Source organism: Lissotriton helveticus, chromosome 1_1 (genome assembly GCF_964261635.1).
Source record: "Lissotriton helveticus chromosome 1_1, aLisHel1.1, whole genome shotgun sequence".
NCBI classification, from domain to species: Eukaryota; Metazoa; Chordata; class Amphibia; order Caudata; family Salamandridae; genus Lissotriton; species Lissotriton helveticus.
The window spans coordinates 1,051,124,781-1,051,151,896 of NC_136057.1; the positions used below are offsets into that span (position 1 = coordinate 1,051,124,781).

At 44.1% G+C, this 27,116-nt stretch overlaps 1 protein-coding gene across 1 annotated transcript in view; it reads left to right on the forward strand.

The window, feature by feature from the left end:
- The window catches only part of SHANK3 (SH3 and multiple ankyrin repeat domains 3), a 2,381,185-nt gene that overhangs the window by 418,800 nt on the left and 1,935,269 nt on the right, over positions 1 to 27,116 (forward strand). Inside the window, exon 2 of the mRNA XM_078677930.1 lies at positions 8,035 to 8,084. The gene's annotated coding sequence lies outside the window, so the exon portion shown is untranslated. The remainder of the gene's footprint in view (positions 1 to 8,034; positions 8,085 to 27,116) is intronic.

Sequence of the window (27,116 nt, forward strand, 5' to 3'; positions counted from 1 at the left end):
AACCTCACTCACTAGAAAGATACTTTTTGACTTCCTGGCCTGTGGAAAAAGGCTCCCTATTCCTTGGCTGTTCTGCATAAAATAGTCACTGGGAGGACTGGTGTAAGGTTTGCTGTTTCTGAGTCAGCTATAGGTGTGTTACCCAGCAGAAAGCAAGCATAAGCCCTCTTGTTAGAAAAATTGCAAGGTATCAGGTTGCATGAAGAATCACAGATACTCAGTATTAGGATTTCTCACTTGCTGTTGGTGCCGTGCCAATTGATTACTTGATGAATACAACCAGGAGTTGGGTGCACGTGCTTTTATTTTGATTTAGTGCAGGGAATTCACATTTTTAGGTCTGGCCTATAGACAGCTTTTTGCTGGCTTTTGACTACAGGCCTGCTGTGTACAATACTAATATGTCTGTGGGATTTGTGTCAGTACAATGCTTATCATTGGTCGGTTTACTTGTCAATCTCATGTGCTTGCTTCTTATTCAGTTATTTGATTACCTCCTCTTGTGCTGCCCCTTCCCAGGAGCAATGTGTCTTTACCATTCCTTTTATTGGTTGACTTGCATTCATCCACTGATTAAATTCCGGGAACTGCTTTCTTCTTTTGCTTTCAATACTCTATGAAAGTGCCTATGGTAATTTGCTTCTTCACCCACTCATGTGAGTGGGTCTTCCCCCTTCACATTCCAATCCTCAAGCTTTTCCTGTTGTTCCCCACCCTACTGAACATCTGCTTTCATACCCTCGCAACGACTTTATTGTTACTCTCCCCTCCCTGTTTATCACTGCTCAGCACCACTTGTTGTCAGTGTTGACTTTCTCCCCACACCCATACTCCAAAGTTGCTTCCCCTCCAATTCTCCTCTTTATATTAATTTTTAATTTATTTGGAGGGCGCAGCAATTGCAATTTTCTATTGGGCTGCTCCTTGCTGGATCAGCCTTCTTCGTGCTGTGGTCTGTTCAGCTGTCACCAGCATTTAGCTTCCGCCCACCACGGCATACATGATGGGCCATTGGGTCAGTCCACCTGTGAATGCTGCCATTTTCCCTGATCAAAAGTGCAATTCCCCGTAAAAAGAAGTGTAGTTATCCAAGGGTGTTTAGCCAATAGCATGGAAGACAAATGCTTTTTTATTTCCATTTTTAATCCCTTTTGTATTTTGTTAGTCACACTTGTGTGTTTAAACTATGTCTTTAGCTTGCAATAATTCAATGCCAATAGTACCTTTTTCCTTTTGTATAGGTAAGATATTTTCTGTGTAGTGTTTTATAAGTAAAATAGTTTTTTATGCTTTTTTAAGAACACCTGCTTGTTAGCAACTGCTCTACTGTTCTATTATGCATTGGTCAATTTTTTTTTAAATGTAATATGCTTATTGCAAGCCTAAGACCAACACTGGACTAGCTTGCCAAGCCAGACCTGTTATTGTTTCACATTTTTTGTTTGTTGCTAATGCTGTTCAGCATCAGCAAAATAATGACAAAATCAAAAGGCCTTTGACCACCTTTCAAAGGCAAGACTTCTTGGCTTTAGGCAAGCTTGCTGTTTGATGAAGTCTGATTGGTTTGAGTCCTCTTGTGGGTCCATTTCAACGAGACCCTTTTAAAGGCCCTTTCATCTTTTTTCTTTGAATTCCCCAGGCGGTAGTTTGGTTGACTGAGCAGCCATTCTCATTTATGAAAATATATAGACATAAGGACTAAAAACGTTATCTTCTTTTTTGACTAAGCATCTTCTGTGCAGAAGTACAAAAGGATTGTGGCACTTTAAAAAGAGATGAAATTATGGTGGACATGGACATAAATATTTTAATTTTTAGATGTAAATAGAGCCCTCCATGTCAGCAATATTTTTACCAAGCATGATGAACGGCATGCACAGACAGTGGCGTTGTGAACCCTCCGCTTTAGCGGCTTGGGACAGGGTTGCCGCTGCACCCGGTGGCTTTGTTTGTGATCTGTGGCCCGCTAAAGGTCTTCTCTGCTGCATTTCCACTCTTTTGTCTGCACACTGCAGAAGACGGCTGCTTAGTGAACCAAGTTCAATGAAGTAGACAAAAATGAGGAAAACATCTAAAATGGGCAGAAAGCAGCAAATAGAGCAATGGGGAAGATAAAGGTAAGAAAGAAAACAATGTGAGGAAAAAAACTGGAGAAGAAGGGCGAAGGAAGAAAGGGTCAAAGGTGAAAGGTTGAAAATATGGAGGAAAGGACAGGTAAAAGGAAAAGTGGAAAGGGATAGGGTGAAAAGAACAAAGGAAGGAAGAGTGCAAGGCTGGATGGTAGGAAGGATGAAAGAAAGGATAGATTGAAGTGTGAAATGACCAGTTGAAAGGGTGGAAGGATGTACTGATAGCTGGATGACAGGATTTAACGAAAGGTGAAAGAATGAATGGATAGAACAGTGAACTGATGGAGTATCAACGTGTGAACAAAAGATCATTGGATGTATGATATCATGTATTGGAGGATTGAAAGGTGAAAGGATGACTTGATCAAAGACTGGAAAGGTGAAATGATGACTGGATTGAACCGTGAACGAATGGATGATTGACTTGTGAACTAGAAGGATAGAAAGGGGAAAAGATGGATAGGTGAAAGGATGGATGAAACAATGGATAGAAAGATGAAAGAATGGATGTGTGAAAAGATTGACGGGTGAAAGGATGAATGAATGGAACAGTGAAAGGATGGATGATCGACTTGGGAACTAAATGGTGGATAGATGTATAGAAAGGAGCAATATGGAGGGGCAAAAGAATGGATGAAAGGTGAAAAACAGATGGGTGAAAGGATGGAAGGGTAAAAGGATGAAAGGAAGGGAGGATAAAAGGATGACAGACACTAGTCCAAGAATGCTAGACTTACTTGCTTTATTCATTCGGTTTCATCAAAAGTTTAGTTTAAAGTACCGGCTATTTCAATTTTCTGTCTACTCCCTTGTGTCCGGGTGGATGAATACACTACTGGCTCTCCCTTTCATATGTTACATATAGTAATTAAACGTGTTCATATTGGTATAGACAGAAGAAAATTGCAATCACAATGATGAGATGGCTGTGTCACAGGAAATTATACAGCATATAGAGACTAGAATTATGCATGATTGTTGCACTTTTACGTAGCATGAAAAAGCAAGCAAATTCTGGACATAAAGTGTGCCCAAAATCTGGATTGTTTGTTATGCCTACACTTGCATGCCAAAACGTGAGTTTCCTGATCCAATATGTCCTTGGGGGACATCATATTGTAGGAAATGGGATGAGGGCAGCAGCCTTCACCAATCACTGCATGTGTTGGGTAAGTCTGTTGAAGCAGTGGCGGGGCTGGGCGGCTTGGAGGAGGCAGAGATGACGGTTGGCTGGTGTTTGAGGTGGATGCGCATACACGCTGTGGCAAGGGCTGAGCAGCTCTAGTAGGATGCCTCCTGGGTTTGGTCTGGTGGGTTCTGTGCTGGGGTCTCATGGACCACAGATTCTTTCTAGCAGTCGCAGGTCTCTGCTCCACCAGGCCATGGGTTGATGGATGTCTATAGACGCCATCCTCCACATGGCCCTTTGAAGCCTCAAATACATTTTTGGAGGTATATTCATCATGCTGTATCTCTCAAAACACACCCAAACAAGGAGTTTATAATCCCATGTTATGTCATATTTGCATGCTTAGAAAAGAGTATGAGCCTCACACAATCCATTGAATGTTTGCTAAAGTAAGGCATTCTTCCCTGCCTGAAAGGCTGCATGTTCCCATGAAGATGAAGGATTTTTATATATCCGCCACAGTAACCTCTGCATTTTAACTATTCATATTTTATTTTTATCAAGCACTGACAATGGAATCAATGCTGAGAGTGGTACCACAGCACTGGCCGCATTAGAGAGCGGCTGGACATACACACGTGGTGTGGTTTAGCTCTACCATCTTAACTTCTGGAGCGAGGCAATGAAAAGTGTAGATACCGTGTGCAATGTGCTTACCACACGTGTGTAGGTGATTGTAACCTCAGGAAACTACCCAAGAATCATAAGATTTGTACTCTGAGAGCAGTAGAAATATCAATGTAAGCTGAAGTCTGAGAAAGGTCTGTCACTTGAGACATGGTTTGCAGAACATGTAAATTTGGCAAGTCCAGTAATTAGAAGTTCATGAAAACCGCATTCTACATGCTATCACCTCGTTTGACAACAGGTCCTTTAGAATTGGGACCAAACAACCCCTTGCTTTATGAAACACAGGCGTGTTTTATGTGCTTAAATCTTGCAACGCATTATTGCACTATGTAGTGTCTCCACATCTCAATTAGCCTATAAATAGTGGGAGACACACTCAGTTTGTCTCACCAGCTCAGTTTTCGACCATTTTTCCCAGATTCTCATCCAATGCTTTCTGGTAGCTGTAGTCCTATGTTTTAGTGTGAAGTCCGAGCAGCGAAGTAAAGCGAAATCATGCTGTGCACAACATTGGGTACAGGGTGGGAAGGTCAGGCCACTGAACAGATGGACAATGATCTAGGATTATGGTAGGGGTTGTTAAAGGGTCGAGCACTATATTCACTGTTTGGCTCTCAAAGAGTAACTTTTCAAAGTTTTCGATGGGTATTACTCAAAATTTCACAACAATGATTTATTCTCACATATCAAAGGCCATTTAAAGAGGTATTCACATGTTCTTGTCCACCTTTGTTTTAAGAACACTGAAGACACGTCTTGCCTATTTCCATATTTCATTTTTATATACACACAGTGAGGTCTTTCCGACTGCACATTAATTGATAAGGTACAATTGCAATAGAAACACTTTTTAGTGGAATTTTACCAACTATTAGAATGGAAATACTCTCTTTTATTTAGGATTCTGGTGTTAGGTGAACAGTTAACTTAAATCCAAAAGAAAGTCAAAAATGTTTTTTTGTTCATACAGAGATGGTCAAAACATAATGCACCCAGAATCTGGAACAACATCCCGTATCCATCAGGACCAACCCATCGTGTCTCCAATTTAGGAGAGGTCTGGAGACACGACCCTTTAAAGGACACAGCGCATTAATCATACACAAACCAGCTACCTCTTCGATCACTTGTTGACTTTATACTTGGGTTTGCCCCTGAACAGTGCTCTGCCACCTTTTCAGTACATTTGTATATATACTTACATAGATAATGACTAAGTTAATCAAAATATATGCGAATCAAACAAGCACTGGCATTCTAACTGTATTTATACTCCCCAAAATGTTAGGCTCAGCTTTTCCCCTCTGTTAAAATCTCTTTTAGTTTGTTCGACTAGTGGGTCGAATTTAGTTCAGTAATTTGTTTAATGCTATCTTATTTATATAAAAATCTAAACATTCCCAACTGACCATTAAAAAAGTTTCTTGATAATGGAGAACCATTCGTTATTCTGCAGTTAGCTTTTGATGATATACACTTTGTGGTGTCCAAACCCACTGTACACATTCAAAGTTCCCTGCGGGCCAAATCGCTGCAGCGGAAGGCCTTCTGTCACGTGCTGCAAGTGCTCGCCTCTGGCTAGACCCTGAACACCCAACCACCTGTGCAGTCAAATCCTGATGCACATTGCTTATGATTATCCTTAAAGGAGTTTAGTCACAGTCAGTCCTTTATCCAACCCCTGCTAATGCCTTAACCCTTTATGTGGCAAACCCCACCTCTGGGTATTGGCTGTCTGTTATTGATGTGCTCCATTTTGATTTCTTTTTTATAGTTGTACATTGAAACTGCTCAGGATTCGCAGCTCATGAGACCTCCAGAAGATCTATGGTATACAAGAGGTCCTCTAGAGGATCTGGTAATTCTGTACAAAAAATCCACAGTTTTCCAAATTAAAGTTAATGTCAGTGGTGTCCCTTAGGGCTGCCCCACATGGAGCAGGGGGTGAGGGCATGCTCATGCTGTCCCTTATGCACTTTTTTCGTAATTGAAAGCTTGGAGTAAAGCTTTAAGTTGCAGCATATCTTTTTCTGTGATGATTAGCAGGTTGAAGCCCATAAATGTATAGCGCTACCTTGGAAAATCATGTGTCTTTTTGCTTTTAATAGGTTAAATGATCCTCCATGGATTCAGTCAGGATATCTCTAAATGTTACCTTTCAAAATCCATCTGGCACTTTTTTATCATGAAAATATCTCGAAACTAATGACCAATTTTTAACCAAATATAGCAAAGGTACAGCTCTGAGTAAATGTCTAGTGTCATGACACGTTTGCTGCATTTTTGTTCACTGGTTTTTAGCAGAGAGCAAAGTTTCTTGAGGGAGGTAACATGGAAAATGCAAATTTTTACCCCCCACTGTTGTTTTAGGCACCCCCGCCGGATGTATCTTCATTAGGCTGAAACTAAGACACTTATGCTATTTCATTGGAAAGTTTCAGACAGATTTATCAACCAATGTCAAAGTAATAAGCAAAGCAAAACTCATGTTTTCAATGTAAAGTTAGTCATAACCATTACTGCACAATCACTTTTGCTGACTGTGTAATATTAATACATATATACATAGAATCGGTGTTTACACTCTGATCACAGAACCCAAATATTCGTTTTTGGTATGCGGTATCAGGTGATGCAAATTAAACTTAGTAAGACTAATATATGCAGCCAATAAGTACAGGCGCCTTACTTAAAAAGAGCAAGAGAGAAGGGAAAGCAACAAGGCAAATGGATCAATATCAATGCACAGGAGCATTGCAGGATTGGAGGATTGGTCAATATCCCTGCAAAACACACATTCATCTCATCCAGATCTAGACCAGGCCTGTAAGAACTTCCTAAACGCTGTGTGGATCAAGTCTACTAAGACAGAAAGACAGACTTCCAACTGGGCCTGCGTTTCTACCTCAAAGCCTTTACCATCTTTAGATTCTCACACTGGCGGGTATCCTTACTATCCATTCTCTGTGTTCCACCTACCGCTGATGTCCAGGTTTTATACTCACTAGCTGGCCCCGCCTCCCAGACTCACACACTCTGAGCTCATCAATGGGCGGGTAGCAAGGCTCCATAAAAAGACTTCATAAATAAACAAAAAAAGAAAATGGAGCTTTAAACATCAAATATTCAATTCAACATTAGTGTCTTTAATCATTTCATCAGAGGCCTTTAAGCTTTCATTTCCGGAAAATCAGCATCCACCATGACAATAAAAACCAAATCACTCCGGATATTTTTATGCAGAGCAATTATATTTATGGTATTTCTAGTAGTAAGTCAGTAAGTGAATGCTAATGCACAGGGTTCCCAGAAGTCTCTAAACCTATTGCAAACTGCAAATATAGTTCGCCCATCCCAGGGTAGTAATTAGCTTACTGTAGAAGAAGGCTGCACACATTGTAGTGTTCTATTAGCTGGCTCTTCTCATGCAGTTTGAGAAATGTTTTGTTCTTGAAGCGAACCTGAGAGCCCAGGTCATGGCACCTGCCGCTGAGAGACGCTCATAAGAATTTATTTTTGTCAAACTTTTATCAGCACAGTGTACATGCTACTGCAGCCTGCAGTATTGCACAGGCATTTAGTGAAGGCAGGACTGGGGGTTTTCTGTCGCCTTGCATCTAAGTGCAAACAAAGGGAAGAGGTGAAATGAGATCAACAACCAACTACTAAAACCCCTGCTCAGCCTGGATTTCCTCTACTTAGTAAAACATCTTCTACTAAGTTAAACTTCTGTTCGATCTATGGCATAGTCTCCAAACCGGTCCTGGAGCGACGGATCCATGCCAGATTTTTAAAATAACTACATGTATCTCAATGGGGATATGCACAAAATCTGGCATGGATCCGGCCCTCCAGGACCGGTTTGGAGACCCCTGAGTAATTGACTTTATTCCGTTTATTGTCATACAAAAATAAAAAACTTTTTTTCACAACTCGATTCTAGTATTCGATATACATTGCAATGCTTGAACACAGTTGATGATCTATACAGTATTTAAAAATAAGGTATTTCAAACACCATAACGAAATGACATGCTGTATCTACTTCACATGTATTGTAAAAATGTCTCTTCTTTCCTCTTCTAGGTTGTGGAACCGAAGATTCCTACATTTGCAGCCCTTGACGTTCTGCTCAGGTAAGCAATCCCGATCCTCAGTGTAAGAACTAAAGAAAAATATCTTTTTACAAACCTCATGATGGAATAAATGAACAATTTATAAAGCGCGAACAAATGGCCGAAGGCGTCCAGGTGCTAGTGCAGATAGCCTGCTACAGAAGAGAAAAGTTAAATAAAATGACTTTGTATAACCCCCCTGGCTTGGAAAACAATCACAATACGCCTTCCTGAAATTTCACTCTAGGATGTGCATTAGACCATGATTCACAGTTTATGTTGATCAACTAAGGGGCTTATTTTAAGTTTGGCAGGCTGTACATTTCGTCAAGGTAGCAGAGGGATGTGCTTTGCTGCTCCAGCCATATTTATAGATCTCAACATGCTGTTCTGGTGCCATCTTCAGTGTAACCGCACAGCAAAGTTTTTTGTTTTACAAAAATAAACTCCCAAAACAGGAATTTTTTACCCTAAAACAAGAAAAATACCAATGAAACACTGGAGCGTTCTTCTTGCATGCACGGTTTATTCGTGAGCATTTGTGTTAAGGACCACTGAGCTTTCCCTTGCAGTCCTGATCAGGAGAAACGTATGTCAGAGCATCCGCTCCATTAATTTTATTTTCAAGGCTATTAATCGGCAGAGCCAGTGGAGGTTCTGCTGGCAAAAACATGCAGATTCACCACACTCTACACACAGCAGACGAACCAGGGGCTTGGCAGACCGGGCATTCATTCATGTTTTGTGTTAGATGTGTCGTCAAATACACTACTAGCCTGTGAAAAATGCAAAGTAACAAAATTGATATGATAGGTATGAGTGTTATGTCCATTGTTGACTTTGATAGGACCAAAAGATTACTAATAGGCTCTAGAATCGATAATAGAAACAAGCATTTGCAATGCAATAGGTCTCCCATTTGCAAGAGTTTAAGCTATTGACATTGTAAATGACAATGCCTTTTATTAATCTGTTTAGAAAACTAACACATAAATAAAAGGTATTGTCATTTACAATGCTAATAGCTTAAACTTTCAACCTGACTGTGCTGTCACTGTTATTCACCATGCATGTAGTGCACAATCTGCTATCAGCATGGCACCACAACGCTTTTAGTGGTTCGAAATAACTTCCGAATGGGCCAGAGAGTACGCTTAATAGGTTTGTGGAACTGGGCTGTTAGTATGGTAAGGAATATGCATCTTTTAGGGGAATGTGGCAGACTTTGGCCCCTGTTAGATGTTGCCCAGTCATCCATTTTTGGCCAAAAAGGTTATAATAGTAGTGTAGTGTTGCCGCACAGCGGTATTCCTGGATCCTGTAATATTGCATGGAATTCTCAGCACATAACTGCTAAAAGCATGTCTTGCATTATGGGTTAACATGTGGAAATCAGTGCAGTAACATTGATTTTGTAATGTTAGTCCAAATGTACATGACCGCAAGACGTATTACCTCAGTTTCTCTATTATTAACTTTATTGAGATTTAGTTTCTCCTGCATGTGGGATTCACCACGAAACAGTAGAGTTTGAAATTTGCTTCACTTCTCTGCTGGCAATGTTAAAAAATACAAAAAAAAGTTTTCCATTTAGAGTAGGGGTGAGACTTTTAGCTTAGTGTGTGAAAAAAACTCATTTCCTGGTTTTAAATCAAGACATACGGGCCGCTCCAGAGGACTGGACATGCGTGAACAAGGAAAACAAGCATTTGCAATGCAATAGGCCTTGCATTTAAGTGAGTTTGAGCTATTGGCATGGTAAATGACAATGCCTTTTATTTATGTTTTAGTTTTTAAAACATAAATAAAAGGCATTGTCATTTACAATGCCATAAGTTTAAACTCTCGCAAATGCGAGACCTACTGCATTCCAAATGCTTTTTTAAAAGTGTGTGTTGGTTGGGTGCAAACAGAAGGTAGCAGAAGGAACACAGACTGGGAGGTGCGGGGAAGCAAACCTGAGGGTGCGATTGTGGGGAAGCAAAAATGATGGGGCAGTGGGAAAAGGGGAAGGAGAACGAAGGGCATAGGGAAGCAAACGATAGAGCAATGTGGTGGGCAGTGGGAGAAAAGCAAGTGAGCGAGAGCAACGTTAAGCTAGGGGTGAAAGTACACCCTTTACAGGTAATCTGAGCTGAGGAGCAAAGCACAGTGAGTTGCCAATTTGATAACTGCTCAGTAAAGTGCTCCAATACCTTCCTGTTGGGTTCGCGTTTGCTGGAGAGTGTCCAAAGAGACATTTGCAGCCAAAGAGTTTTTTCTTTTTTGGATCCATTTCACAGAGGAACAAATTGAGAAAAGAGGAGAAAAGCCCTTTGGTGAAGTCATGGGTTTTAGCAAGTAAGTGAAGGGGCAAACCTAAAGCATATTCATGTTTAACATAGATGTTCGTTCTGAAAATAAACACGCTAGACATAGTGGAATTTACATCACGCATCTTTGATCCCTTAAAGGCATCACTTTGTTGCCCCCTTCTGTCTCACATGACCCCTGATGAGCTCCCCGTTTGCTACGAGTTAAGCAAGCTGGTGGTTACAACTGCGCATGAGAGACCCTCCTGCAGTAAGGGAAGCTAATTAAAGAAAATAGTGCTTACAGACTAAAGAAGTTATACCATATGACAACCGAAGTAAAAGGGACAGTCCTCATGAGAGGTTACAAATGAAGACAAGGCGATACTGAGGGACTAATAAGCCTAATAACGAATCAGAAGCCAGAATTTACGAAGGACAATGGCACAAGACAATGACACATATGGGTGGAAAGTGGGCGGGGTTTCAAGTACATACTCCAATACAACATGGCTCTCAGAGCAGTGCATGCGCTGCCCAGGCTCAACCAAAAAACAAGAGGTAGCTACATATGCACAACAATGCAAAACATCAGAGGAATAGTAGGTAGAATACAGACATTGCATAGGGTTGTAAACGGTCCCCCTGGCCTTTGTCTGAAATATCCACACTAAAGGGCACAGAACGAAAAATAAATGACTTGTATGTAATGCAATTATTTGTCCACCACAATTGCCTTAACAAACAACATCAGAATGAATTCAGTTGAAATGAGTGTTGTACAAACTATTCCTTTGGTCTGGGTGCATATTATCTTACATTTGGGGACAGGTAACAGGTATGATGTAGGACTAGGCAAGATTGATAAATGACATATTTGGAGAATGCGAAATAGGTGATTGCAATTTGACTAATGATCAACTTGATGGATGGGCAACTAGATGAATAATGACATTATAACTAGAAGACGAGTAGGCAAATGTAATCCCATGGCCCAGAATTAAATCTCTGGGCCATTGGAGTAAAAAATACCAAAATAGGCTATAAATCTTAAAAAGTAAGAACTTAAAGTAAACGTCATCAAATGTTTACCTAAAAACAGTAGAGGAAAAGTGGGCATAAAATATTTGTGTTAGTCAACTCATTATGTCCAGTACAACTTTACTGGAAAGGTGAGGAAGAAGACAGACTGGGGACAGAAAAAATATAGGAGATGTAAGTAGCCAAGTGGAAGGGAGCTTAGCAGAGGCCAGAACAGAAGAGATGATAAGGTATTTAATAATTGATTGGATTTATTTATTCTGAAAAAATCTGAAAGATGACTTAAAAGCAGAAGTTCATCGGCATAATGTAGAAATTTCCCACTTTGTAGGCAGTAGATGGGTTAGAAGCTGTTGTGCAGCAGGGTTTGTATCAAAAGACACATAGTTGAGGGATATAGGTGGACATGTATGTGTTGTGGAAAGTCTGAATACGTGTGTTTAAGAGATATATGTGAACAATGACTGTAGTGGTGATGCCTTCCCCTCTTTCTGAAATGTGAGTCCCGGGTACTTTATATGACTGCGAAGTGTAGTGCAATTCTTGATTGTTGGGATTTCCTTATTTCCCCTATTATGTTCCTCACTATTATGATTTCTTATGTAATTTTGTGGGACATTTTGTACAGAACGGTTAAATGGTTCAGAACTTATAAGAGATGGTTTTTCACTCCTAATTAAATCTGTATTTCCTATAAAACATTTCCCGGCTCTTGTAATTCTAAAACGTTTGGATAATTGGTCATCAGTTTTTATGGCCTGGAGGCTTTTTTGGCCATTTGGTGGCTTTTCTTTGTTTAATTAAAGTACTTTCAACCAATGTAGAGCTATAAGGCAAACTGCCTGCTCCAGCAGCATCTTTAGTTACAGAAGCTGGCGGACATGGCTTGCACATGAACATTTTCTTTAAGGTCTCGCCTAGGCAGCGCGCATGCTCTGCTCTAGATGAGGGCCTTTAACAATCGATCTTCACTTTTCAAGCAATTGCACTCTTGCTTGTGGCGGCATCCACCTTGCAGGAGCGAGCAGCGGCGCGCTGTTTGTAATTAACGTGGCCGCACCGCTGCTTACTTGAAAAGTGAAAGCAGTGGTTTTCCCTCACCTCCCGCAGCCACGGCCGGTAGTAAGTGTAACCGGAGGGCGGTGACGTGGGGAGGGGGAGGGTCGGGGTGGGGGGTAGTAATGTATGGATTACGGACTTTAACAGGTAAGTAAACATATAAATAAATAAAACAAATTTTGTTGCACGCACTGCATCGCATTTGGTGATGCAGTGCACACAACAAAATTCGTTTTATTTATTAATATGTTTACTTAAGTGTTAAAGTCCGTAATCCATACATTACTACCCCCTACCCTGCCCCTCCCCCCCCCACGTCACTGCCCTGCAGTTACACCCACTACCGGCCGCGGCTGACCTCCCGTGAGATGTAGCCTTGTATATAATTTGTTGACATTTAGATTACTAAATGTTGTAACACCAGCTTCCGCACGCGATTATCATGCGTGATTAATCGATTAATCGCACGCGATCATCATGCATGATTAATCAATTAATCTCCCCATGGTCCCCCTGTTTATTAAAAACTGGGTGCTAAGGAACATTCACATGCGCTATAAGAAGGGACCACCTTGTTAAATCTGTTTTGTGTTCTATCTACTCGCCGTTTTTTTGTTTCTAATATTCAGCCTTTTTCTGCTCTCCCATGTGCCCCCTTCGAGATCCTCCACTCCTTACGCATTCTGCCAGCACCCTCCTACCCAATAGTCATCCACCACCACCACGTCCACCACCACATCCACCACCACCATGTCCACCACCACAATATCCACCACCACGTCCACCACCACCACCACGTCCACCACCACCACCTCCACCACCACGTCCACCACCACATCCACCACCACCACCATGTCCACCATCACGTCCACCACCACCACCACCACATCCACCACAACCACCACCACCATGTCCAGCACCACCACCACATCCACCACCACTACATCCATGTCCACCACCACGTATACCACCACTACCACATCCCCCACCACCACATTCACCACCACCACCACCACATCCACCACCACCACATCCAACATCACCACCACATCCACCACCACCACCACGTCCACCACCACCACGTCCACCACCACCACGTCCACCACCACCACGTCCACCACCACCACGTCCACCACCACCATGTACACCACCACCACCACTACCACCACCACCCGTGACAGATAAAGTGGAACTGGAGGGCAGGGGTAATAGGAGTGTCAACCCCGGCTGTACATGGGACATTTAAGGATGCATTGGGTGCGAGAAGACGGGAATAGGGGCTAGAAGTATTACACCACACCCAAGATACATTTCGAAGAGGCGCAATGTCACAGGGGCTCCTGTAAAAGCACTCGCAGCATCTCTGCCTCACAGTGGCATACCTGCACGAGCCACTCACTCAAAACAAGCATTGGCATAGCCAATAGGTCTCGCCTTTGGGACCTTATAAGTGTTTAGCCATGCAACATTTGATGTTGTTGCACCAAGGATATTGTGCTGGATAACTAAACACTTATAAGAACCCAAAGGCGAGACCTATTGGCTATGCAAAGGCTTGTTTTTCATTCTTAACAGTTTGTGGCTACTGAAGAAATTTGAACTTTTTAACAATAAGAAACTTATATTCTATTCACGTACTCACATGCACATCATTGTAAACAATAAGAGCTAAGACTGCCAACACTACAAATTCCTGAAACACACGCATGATAGTTATGACACACAATAACAATTCACTCTCTCCTGAGTCCATATATAGAGATGCACACTTATCTTTAAACAGACAGATGGCTATTTACACAGTTTGAACACTCACTCCTGAATTTGCATACAATCCAATCCAATCCAAAAATTCTTTATTTCGGCCATTGAGACCATAAAAGATTAATTAAAAACATTAAAACATTTAAAAGACATTTAAAAGACATCCACATACAATAAAAACATGACATGGTACATTCCATAGATAGTTCATTTTCCTAAAGAGTCTAGACACGAGTACAATTTCATTACAATTCATATCAGTATTCAGTCTTTTGGTATTTTCCCCCTTATCTGCCACATGGCCATTATAAACTTTGCAACTGCAAAGACAATGTGGGGCAGGGTACTTGTCTTCAGTATTCTATATGAATGTAAGTAATTTCTTGTGCCCAAGTTCCTACACAGAGGCACTAGCCAATATTTCCTCGGTCTGGTGTAGGCCGGGCAAAAGAACAGAACGTGAATTTCTTCCTCATCATGGCTATTGCACCCAGGACAGGTTTTTTCATCCCGCGTTGTCCATTTGCAAGTAAAAGTTTTCAGGGGCAGGGTGCCTAGCCTCCATTGAATGAACAATTTCCTTGCTAAAATGGGAAATATGATGTCCATAAAACCTTCAAAATGATAAGAATTTTTGGAATCTAGGAAATGTTCGGTCAGGGTGCCGTTATTAGGTGCACACACCAGAGAGACTAGACTTTTCTCCTTGAATATTTCCACCAGCCTTATACGAGGGACCCTTTGACAGCCTCTTTCAGGGTTCTACCTTAACTCAGGGAGTCCCAGGCGATGTAGTTCTCTCTTAATAAAGGTCAACCACGGGATTCTATCACGCTGGTTGAGCTTCATAACATGCTTAAGGTCTTCCCTGTAATGTGCAAGTTCACCAGTGGACCAGAGCCTGTGCCAAAACCTCAGCGTTTATAGTTCCAATTCATCCCCTTTTGTGGGGAGCCCCAGATCTAGTCTTAGTGGTAGCAAGAGTGTGCCTTGGGGAAGAAGCAGAAGGCGTCTGAGGAAGTTATTTTCTACTCTGACTAGTTCTACCCCAGCTTTGTGACCCCACAACTCACTACCATATGATGCGGCCGCTTTGGCTTGGGTTTTATACATCTCCACGGCTGGACTGATGGGTTTAAAGGTTGATGTATTTGCGACCTTCAGGATTGCGCCCGATAATTGGGACAATTTTAACCGACATGTAGCTATCTGAGGGCCCCATGATAATTTCTCGTGTAGAGTTACCCCCAGATACTGAAACGTTTTTACCCTTTCCAGCCTTGCAGAGCCCATTTTGGATTATGCCTAGTTGTAAATGAGGGGTTAAATATCATGAATTTGGTTTTTTCTGTATTGATCTCCAGACCATGTTGCCTGCAGAAAACGCCAAACCCATCTAATATCCGTTGAATCCCCATCGGGGATTTGGAAAGCAGGAGGGTGTCGTCGGCAAACATAATAGCCGGTACCCTCCTGCCTGCCAACAGGGGTGCGTCATTGTCCCTAAGATTGTCAAGGTGGAGTATGACACTGTTAACAAATAGGCAAAACAGGGTTGGCGCAAGAACGCAACCCTGTCTTACCCCTCTGAGAACTGGGAACCTAGAGGACAGCGCTCCATCCCTCCCACACCTAACCTGGGCAAAATTGCCCTCATGGAGCCTAATTATAGCATGCAGTAGTTGAGAAGGAACACCCAGCTCTTTTAGGACCTCCCATAGTTTCTTGCGGGGAACCAAGTCGAATGCAGACCTCAGGTCCACGAACACCATGTACAGTTTCCCCCCTCGATCCTCACTGTTTTCCAGTAGAGGAGAACGAGGCGGAAAATCTGATCCACTGTGGACGTGTTTTTCCTGAAGCCCGCCTGGAGGGGACTAAGAATCGCGTTATCCTCCATCCACTCTAGAAGGTGGTCCAGGAGAAGGCGAGAAAATAGTTTTTGGGGTACGTCTAAAAGGCTGAAGGGCCTGTAGTTGGCTGGAAGCAGAGGAGAGCCCTTTTTAGGTCTCGCACCTGCAACTGCAGGCCAAAGGCCTGCAGTCGCAAAGCGAGACTATTGTCATCATTCTGGCTTTCAAGGACTGAAAGGGAGAGGACAAGAGACTGGCACGCGCACGCACGCAGCAGTCTGCTGGGATCAGATCGCGCGCATAAAGTTGCGCTCTGATTCCGGCAGGCTCTTCACGTCACACATAGAGACCCCCCTCACCCCCCCCCCCCCCCACGCGCATACACACACACACACACATACAGACAGAACCCCCCCCCCCCAGCATACACACACGCACGCACACTCTAGCGCACAGTCCTCGCAGAGGCGTAGCTCCCTCTCCGCCCCCTCCTATCCCCAGCAGTAGTGACCAGAGAGCGCGGGTACCTTGCAGACACCATGGGAGGTCCTCGCGCCCCCAGCCCACTCCGTTACTCCGCCGACCGTGCAGCAGCTCCCTCTCTCCGCCAGGCTGCTGCTCCTCCTCTCCGTGTTGTTCTCCTGGTCTCTGTCCAGGCGCTCAGGAGGGCGTCACTCACAGCTGAGGCGAGCGGTGACGTAGTCCACCTCTTAGCCCTCTAGGAACGAGGGAGAGGAGCTGATGGGGATTGTAGTTTTTTACCGACGCCATACCACGTGCAGCTTTTGGAGGCGTGGCCCGAAAACACAACAATTCCCAGGAGACCTTTTCTGCGCGAGGAGTTTGGATGGGTGATACCATTATTGCTGAGAGTCATTAAGACCAAGTGAGAAAATGTACAAGCAATACAATAGGTTTATTTTTCTAGTTTACTGTCCCCTTCTTTTCTCGTTTTTTTTTCTAGTTTATTCTTGCTGAAGACAGGATATTTGGAAGTGACCACGGAGAGCATCTCGCGGAGGTAGTTTAATTTCGTCGCTCCAGGCGTTCAGAGGCAGAGTTGTTCTGTTTTCTGTTTGAAAGCGCATAACCGAGTCTCTAAGACACTGCGTTTAAGGCAGCTCTGTGTCATCCAGCTGGGGCACGCGATATGACTCCCGCTTCGTGTAAATGAAACGCAGCTTGTTATTCTAAAGAGAAAGGTGAGCCTTGCACCTTTCTGCAGAGGATTCGGATGTGGAATCATGTAGAGAAAGGCCTACATTCCTGTACACTGAGGTACCTGATGAAGCGAGCAGATATTTCCCATGTCCGCCCTTCAGGCAAAAAAAAAAAAGTTAGGTCGCACTACTTCTGCGCATTAACAGTGGCCTTAATAATTTTGATAACAAAACGTGTTCTCTTCATACCGTTTTCTGGCCTGGCCCAGGTTATCGCCTAGAACGCATTTTCCATATAGCCATGTGGTTGTTGTACTGTGAACGTGATTGACTTTTATAGCTCGCCAGTATTATTACTGGCACCATATGGGTTTCAGTTGTTGTTAACATATGCCGCAAGCCTATTTTAGCCAGGAGATAAACACTACGCAATGCGGTATCGAGCCAGACCGTGAACTGGGGTCTCCCTTTATTTAATCTTTCAGGGTTTGGGGAAACAAAGTCACACCACATTGTAGAGCCCAGCGGCTATGTACTACATGGCGAGCAGCTTTTCAAAGGTAGTCCTAGCTTTTTGCCATGTGCCATGCCCTCTAGGCAGCACTTCTGTACATGCAAAATTACCAACTTTGAACTGTTTCTTAAGATTCTTGAGGATTTTTTAACATAACCACCCCCTCTCCCCTTTCAAACGCACACAATTATCCCAGGACCGGAGTTATATTTGTAAATGAGCCTCCTGGTCTGTTTTGTTGCACATTATACAAATATTACAGGATTATAGCTGGAACCTACTGTTCTAAAGAAAAAAATATGCTACAAATCAGTTTCAAATAATTAACTGTAGTGTAATTAAAAAAAATACTACAACTCGGTTTCCGACGCCGAATTGTAGTGTAATAATCGTTTGTCAACCAAAGACAGCCGTCCCGTTACAAGAGTGGGAGCCAGGTCGGATAAGAGAGAAAATAGGTCCGGGCAGTAAAGCAAAAGTTGTCCTCATCGACGAATGAGGTAGCTAAAAAGTGGTCTAAATTTGCAAAAAAAGGCTGTTTTGTACTTGTAACGACACGCTGTGTAAGTGTTTTGCAAGTTATGGTAGACTGCTTACATGTATGCTTGCAACAGGCAATGTTTGTGATAATGTTAGAGAAATCAACCGTAGAATACGGCCCCACCAGTCATTAAAATATGCCTACAAACAGGCAAAATCCAGCCCACACACTGAACTCTCAGACGAGCCCCTTGGGCACTACATGTAATGTGAAAAGTGCAAACGCAGGTTTCATAATAGAAAATGCTGTTTTTGTAAAAAAAAAACAAATAAAATACAAGACTGTCAATTGGTGATACAAGACAGCGGACCGCTAGTTTATTGGCTTACTACCCTCCCCTTCTAGCTTCCCACATATACTGAAGAGTACTAGCAACTGTATTACATTTTAAACAGTGATTTAATGATGACAGCAGGTATTTGATATTTTGCTTATTTTTGTATTTACTTCCTTGTTTGGCAAATGTAAATATGAATGTTTCTTGTTACTTTTGTAAAATTCGATTTGTCTTCATTGCACGAACATTCAGTCTGGGACGACTTAGTTCAATACCTGGTGTTGGCTGAATGTGCAGCACCCTTTTAATGACGAGGCAGGTGTGCTGCTGTCCCGGTTAGCTGCCAAGTTTGTCTTATGTCATGTGTGGCATACCATAGCCAACCAATTCTACTCTTTTAGCCAGCAGTATGCTGCACTCTGGCGCTTGTAGTCTCACTTTAAACGTTGCTAGTTTGGGACCACGATTTTCTGTGCAAAGGTGCTGTTAGCTGAAAAGCCATAACTATCTAAAGGTATCATATGTGAAATACCTTTGACTATTTGGATCATGTGACGCGCAGCAGATGAAAAGCTCCCCACTCCTGCCATTTTACACAACCTGTACACCATGGGAGCTGGGTGACATCTGATTACTTGGCTCTATAGAGGCACCGGATAAAACATGGGGGTCTCCTTGACTACTCTACGGCAAACATGGGAAGATGACAAAGCACGCCCCCACATAATTTTGAATGCAACATGGCAGTAGAATCCCCACAAAACATCTCTTGTAACGCACAATTTAAAAATATTCAATACATGGTACTTAACAGGGCCTATCTCACGCTGTCTAGCTTGAACCGCATATTTCCAGAGCCGCACCTCCGGCGCCCTACATGTCGGTCCCCTGTAGTTGACCTCCAGCACATGCTATGGTCATGTCCCATCTTAACTCACTATTGGCATATAGTACACAATGCCTAGCCACTATTACTGAGCTTCCAACACTGATCACATGGGAAGCACCTGCCCTGGGAATTTACAGGTGAGGAAAGAACCACAAAGTGCAAGCTCAATTCGCAAACCTGGCTCTGCTGCCAGCCATGTGTACCCTCACACTGCAATGAAGGGACACCCGAGCCCCATTATTCTTACAATGGTACAAGGTGCTCCTCCACTGGAGGGACGCAGAGAGTACTGCATCGGGAAGAAGCCCACCGTCTCTGTAAACAGCCAATAGCTGGACACCATGCTCACCCAGTTTCAGGAGTTGATACGCAAGGATATACCTCCCGCATGAGCCGAATAGCTTAATGTATACTTTGCTATACACTAGACCTGCCTCCCCAGTACACACCCACCATGCGCTGCGAGTAAGTGTCCCTGCAGTCCCACAAGAGGCGATCCAGCAGGCCGAGTGGGTACCACTGGTCACTGCACCAGAAGGCCTCCCACCCCCTGAGGTGATCCTCTCAGCCCTTACTCATACTACAGTTCACTTGGCACAGTTCCTAGCAATTTTTTATTTTCTCCCCCTATCTTTTAGAGTTTTACACACTTCATTGTCTATCACAGGGGCTCGAGACACAATGGACATGACCTTGTTGCTCGTGAACAATACTACCACACGTTATGTCTCCATGCGTGTCCTGCCTTCCTTAACAATTCATATTCCTTTATAACCTTTTTTTGTATCTAGTAGCTGAGCACTTGCATCGTTTGACATAAAGTGTCTTGTTTTAGGATGTCTTTATAGTGAATCAATACCTATCAAATATCTTTCTATTCACCACATCTTTTGGTGTATTTGTATCTATATCTTGTTTTCTTCCCTTGATCTCCAGTTCATTTTTTTAAACTCCCGCTGGCCTACAGACACAAACACTGTACATTTATTTTTCTTTAAATTCATGTAAGATTCCCCTCAGGGAAAATATTTTCTATGTAATTACAGGTACCACAGAGGTGTTCCTAGTAGCTTTCATAAAGGCACTCAGTGCAGAAACACACGTAGATGACAAATAGAAATCCTATTGCCAAGCCACCAACTGTTTCTTAGAATTAATCATTTGTTATATATCATTAGTCCTTATTGAGCATTATTGCATTGATGGCTCTAAGCACAATGCTCAAACATGCCATAGCATTTTCTGATACATTTTACTTCTGAATTGAAATACTGCTTTTGTTTTTCTACGTTTCATGTATTTTTAAGGCGCAAAAGCTATTTTATTTAGTGTTGTACAGATGCACATGTTCGGCTTCATGTAGTAATCGTCGTCTCGTGTGAAGAGCGGGAAGCAAACCGTGAATTTGAAAAAATAGTGGAGTCAGTGCTTGTTTGTATTTTTGTAGCTAGTCTTCAAGGACTTTTCACATTCTTTCTGTGAGCCACTCATTTTTAGGTCGAGCCTACAGCAGCGCATGCGCTGTTGCTCGACTTTTAGTAAGGGGCTTTTCAAAGTGCTACCCACAAGCTTTTCTTGGGCTGGAGCTTGCGTGCACACTCGCGTGCACGCGCGCAGCCGCCATCTGCCTTTCTTATCCCATCCTCCTCGCTGGCCATTAATTTCACTTTTGCTGCAATGGCTCTCCTCCAAGATTATTCAGGAGAATATTCTGAGTTCTAGCTACCAAAAACTCAAATTCCAAGCAATGACGGAGTGTACTGCAGCAAATACATCAAATATTTGGAGCCCTACATGCAAGGTAATGTTTTTGTACAAAAGGCACATATATTTTGTCCTTCGAATCGCTCTTACTATACACGTAAAACTTTTGAGATGGCCTCAAACTCCTTCTGAAATGACTTCTCCAGACGTTAAAGAAGCTTATCTTGAAAGTTCTGTGCTCAGTTTGGAAGGGTGGCCCACGAATCCGCAGGTGTTAACACATTTTTAATACAGAAATAAGCACAGTACTTTCAACTAAGTGCATGACAACCGTGGAGCCCGCTGGAACCGACTTCATTAGCAGCCCTCTGTGTGATTCTGGCCTAACGTAGAGATGTGGCTTCACTGCTGTTGCATAAACTGCATGGACAGTGTGCGTTTTATACACCAGGGGAATAAGTCCATTAGAAGACAGACCTCTGCTGGGATTGTGTGAAATCACCAAGTGCATAAAATTGCAACTTGGTGAACTTTTTTTTAACCTAAAAAGCTTCAGTTTAAGCGGGTATTTCTTGCGGCGGGAAACTGTGAGTGGTTTCTATGTGTAGGCAGTATGGAAGAGCCCACGCCAACTGTCTCTCTCATGCCCACTCCACCTGGCCCTCTCTTGCCCACTCCACCTGGCCCTCTCCTGCACACTCAACCTGGCCCTCTCCTGCCCACTCCACCTGGCACTCCTGCCCACTCCACCTGACCCTCTCCTGGCACTCTCCTGCCCACTCCACCTGGCCCTCTCCTGCCCACTGCATCTGACCCTCTCCTGCCCACTCTACCTCACCCTTTCCCGCACACTCTACCTCACCCTCTCCTGCTCACTCTACCTTACCCTCTCCTGTCCACTCTACCTCACCCTCTCCTGCCCACTCCACATCACACTCTCCTGTCCACTCCACCTGGCCCCCTCCTGCCCACTGCACCTGGCCCTCTCCTGCCCCCTCCACCTGACATTCTCCTGCCCATTCCACCTCACCCTCTCCTGCCCACGCTATCTCATCCTCTCCTGCCCATGCTATCTCACCCTCTCCTGCCCACGCTACCTCACCCTCTCCTGCCCGTTCTACCTCACACTCTCCTGCCCACTCCACCTGGCCCTCTCCTGCGCACTCCAGCTTGCCCTCTCCTGCCCACTCTACCTGGCCTTCTCCATTCCACTCCACCTTGCCCTCTCCTGCCCACTACACCTGGCCCTCTCCTGCCCACTCTACCTCACCCTTTCCTGCCCACTCCACCTTGCCCTCTCCTGCCCACTCCACTGTGCCCTCTCCTGCCACTCCACCGACCCTCTCCTGCCCACTCCTCCTGGCCCTCTCCTGCCCACTCCACCTGACCCTTTCCTGTCCAGTCCACCTGACCCTCTTCTGCCCACTTCACCGACCCTCTTCTGCCCACTGCAGCTGACCCTCTCCTGTCCGTTCCACCTGACTCTGTTCACTCTACCTCATCCTCTCCTGCCCACTTCACCTGACCCTCTTCTGTCCACTTTACCTCACCCTCTCCTGCCCACTATACCTGATCCTCTCCTGCCCAATCCCCCTGGCCCTCTCCTGCCCATCCGCCTGACCCTCTCCTGCCCACTCTACCTCAACCTCTCCTGTCCATTCTACCTCACACTCTCCTGCCCACTCCCCCTGGCCCTCTCCTGCCCACTCCACCTGACCCTCTCCTGCCCACTCTACCTCATCCTCTCCTGCCCACTCCACCTGACCCTCTTCTGTCCACTCTACCTCACCCTATCCTGCCCACTCTACCTGATCCTCTCCTGCCCACTCCCCCTGGCCCTCTCCTGCCCAATCCACCTGACCCTCTCCTGCCCACTCCACCTGACCCTCTCCTGCCCACTCTACCTCACACTCTCCTGCCCACTCCACCTGGCCCTCTCCTGCCCACTCCACCTGACCCTCTCCTGTTAATTCCACCTTACCCTCTCCTGCCCATTCCACCTGACCCTCTCCTGCCCACCCCACCGGACTACTCGCCTCGTCCTCTTTCAAATTCCCCATGAAATTCATGGACCTCAGTGCGTAATAATAACATATAAATAAGTGCAGGTACCCAAATATTTTTAGGTCTAGCTATAGTCAGCGCATGCGCTGCTCTTGCGAGAAATTTAGTTGGTGGTTTAAAAGTGCTACCCAGACAGGCCACCAGCTTGCTATTAATCGCACAAGCGCCCGCGACGTGCACAGCACTTTTTCCCGTCGTGCGCCCGTGTGCGCACAACTTGCTTCACCACTCACCTTTTTTTAAAATTTCATTTCGCGGCCGCGCGGCGTTACTTGCCACGCTACCAATGCTTGTTGTTTATTGGCTACAGTGCAGGTCTACAGTGAGCTCTTTCCACGTCTCCACAGTTAAGACCTGGATGGCCTGCGGGGGCGATGATTTTGCTGCCCTCCTTCCCTCCAGCCCCAGCCTCCCGGCGTCCGGCCTGGCGATGCCCACTCCCGGCCTGGAACCTGGGCCTTCGCCATTGCTCTTGCTACCTTTCCTGGGCGCCTCCTTCACCATTCAAATCGGCCTGATCCGGGAGTTTGTCCTGCTGCCGCCCTCCTCCTACCTGGACCAGAAGGTAAGGGGCCGGCAGCCTCACTTCCTGTTTACTGTCTGCTCATCCCTGGGACCCGGGGGCCCCCAGAGTGAGACCATTACCGTACCCCTGAATGCGGCGGGCTCATTGGACTCATCAGTGCTTTTTGCTTGTTGGTGAAGTTTACTGGGCCAAGTGTTTACTTTTACCGAGACTCGGGGGAGGCGGTGAGATCTTTTATCTGCAAGCAGGGAGGGCTTTTCCTGTACACCGTGCGAGGTGAGGCGCTGGGGTAGAACATTTTTGCATGCAGACATGCTTTTTTAAAGCAAAACCAATCGCCGGGGAAGGAATAATGGCCACTGCTGAATTCTACAGGATTTCCACTTTTTCAGCAAGGAAATTACCTGCCATTTGTTCAAGTTTTGAAATTCTGAAATGACCTGGAGCTGGTTTTTAAATTGGCTTTTATGTGGAATTCTCTGTTTTTTATCACAGGGTAATTCTAATATTGTCTAATCTAGTGATAATTTAGACGTAATAGTTATCTAGCTCCTACAATATATTTCAGGAGATGTTTTTTAATCCTGAATACGTTTACATTTCGACATATAGGATTTTGATTACTTTTCCTATTGTGTTTACCGGTACTGACATAAAGATACCTGCAATGTTGGTGAAATATTTGCCAGTTGGTAATCGCTTCCCGGCAGTCTGGTGAAATGTACATCGCTAAGAAGTGAATGGTCCATGCAAGTCCAGGATGCAGGTCTTTACTGCAAACCTGGAATTGTGTTCTACAGTTTACCTAGCATTTGTTTGCCATGCTGTCCTACTCATGTTAGCATGCTGTTTATATTACTTGGCAGAGCTACATAGCAAACATATTACTGCACTCAGAGAGCCTTCAGCAGTGTTTACAAGCGTTTTGCTGCAGACATTTACTTAACCACCGGAGGCTGCTGAGTGAGCTCTATCGCACTTATTGCAGAGTATTCTGGCTAGATTGGCAACCGGACATTCTCTCAACGGGAGAGGGTTGGCTGGGCATTGCACCAGGCAACGAACGAAACAAGCATTGGCATAGCCAATAGGTCTCGCATTTGAGACCTTATAAGTGTTTAGTTATCCAGCACAATATCCTTGGTGCAACAACATCAAGTGTTGCATGTCTAAACACGTATAAGGTCCCAAAGGCGAGACCTATTGGCTATGCCAATGCTTGTTGAAAATTGGTACTATCTCTGCCCCCAGCCAAGTGCAGGGGATCTCCATGCTTCCCAGGATGGAATTAAAAAGAATTAGGAGGTACGGGCCCCAGATCTCTGGATGGTATCTAAACAGATCGCCAGGCAATCTGTCGAGTCCCGGGGCCTTCCCCAACGCCAGTCTCTCTATGGCTCTAACTACCTCACCCAATGTAAATTCTAGTCCATCTGCGGGGTCAGATATAACATCAAGGGCCGCCTCATTAGCAAATTCAGGAGTATCTTGGTACAATTTGCTAAAGTGGGCTTCCTAAACCAAAGCAGCAATGTTTGGCTCCACTGCTGTTTTTGGTTCTCCTGAGCCAATGTTAACCAGAGACCAGAATTTTCTAGAGTCCCTCGTTTCTAGTGCTAGGGAAAGGTCCTGCCATCTATTCCAGTCCCATTCTGATTTTGCTTGTGCCAGGGCTTCCTTATATTTGCGCCTAAGTTCAGCAACCTTATCTTTATTAGTACCTGATTTTATTGTGGAGATCAGCTCGGTCTTGATCTTTTTACAAGTGGAGTTGTACCAGGCTGAGGTTCGAGTCTTTGTCTTCCTTGGCACCACCACTGGATAAAAAACCTCTCCTAAAATTCCCACTAAATCTGTGTGGATTCGGGCTATTTTCTCATTAAAATCTGTGGCTCTGGGTTGATTGATCAGTCCATCTATTTCATCTAGCTTAGGGAGTGCTAATTCATAGATTTTAATTATGCTCTCTTCTGAATTTACTAATTTCCCCCATCTTACCCTGCGTCTGTTGGTGCTAAGAACTTGGGCCAGATGTAGGTAAAACGTATTTACTGATTCTTAATTACCGAATTTTACCGATTCGGTAATTAAGAATCGGTAAATAAGAAGGGGGGGTATGTAGGAACATCCAGATGTTCCATTTACCGATTCTGTAAATATCTGTATTTACCGAATCGGTAAATACCGACCGGTAAAGCTCCATTCATTCCTATGGGCTTTGAAGCCCATAGGAATGAATGGGGCATTACCGGTCGGTATTTACCGATTCGGTAAATACCGATTTTGACAAGGGTGCAGGGGGTGTCACTTTGACACCCTCTAGCACCCCCAAAAAAGGTTCGGGGGCCATATGGCAGGCATACCTGCCCTAAGGGCAGGTCTGCCTGTCATATGGCACAGGTGTGCATGCACACATGTGCATGCACACCTGAATCGGTATTTCACCATCAAATTGAATTTGATGGTAAAATACCGATTTCTTAGGCCTTGTGGGACTCATAAGAGTCCCACCTACATATCAATTTTACCGATTCTGTAAAAATACCGGTCGGTAAATTTACCGACCGGTATATTTAAAGAATCGGTAAAATTACCGATTTGCCCCGTTTCTGTCCTCCTACATCTCGGTAGCCAAATACCGGTCGGTAACGGCCGAATTCGGCCGTTACCGACCGGTATTTGGCTACCTACATCTGGCCCCAAATTCCCTAGAATTTGCATACACTCGTAATTAGTTGTACAACATCCTGAGTCCACATATACTTATAATGCAGATATACACTCCTGACTGCTGACACAAGGAATGCACAAGTCCTGAGTTCACTTATAATCATAAATCCTTACATGCCTATGATATACACTTATCCTTGGTATACATACAGGCATAATGCAAACACTCTTGAGCACAACATATACACTCTGCACTACTTCAAAACATGCATTAGCACACACAGTGCTTAATATTTACAACACTTCCAATGCACACTTTGAAGTCTGGATTCAATAGTATTGTTATTACTTAGTTTTGCAAACTCATATACACATTCCTTTGCCAAAACAATAAATACAAATATTTATTTTGTAAACTTTGTGTGGCCCATTAGGACCTAGCAGGGCTACACCATCAGATAGAATGTGTACTCCAAAAATACAACTTGAAAATGTCTTCTTTCCCCACTGTCTCTTTTCACGGAACATAACTAACAATGGGTGAAGTTAATATTTTCCCGCTCATCCTCAGTGCCACTCATCAGAGTAGGTCAATAGATACTGTAGAGTGCAGATACATTGACAGTGTATGTAGTTGTAGACTCTCCAACCTGTTCCAGCACATTCACAGTTGTAGGCTCATTGTCTACAACACAAGATG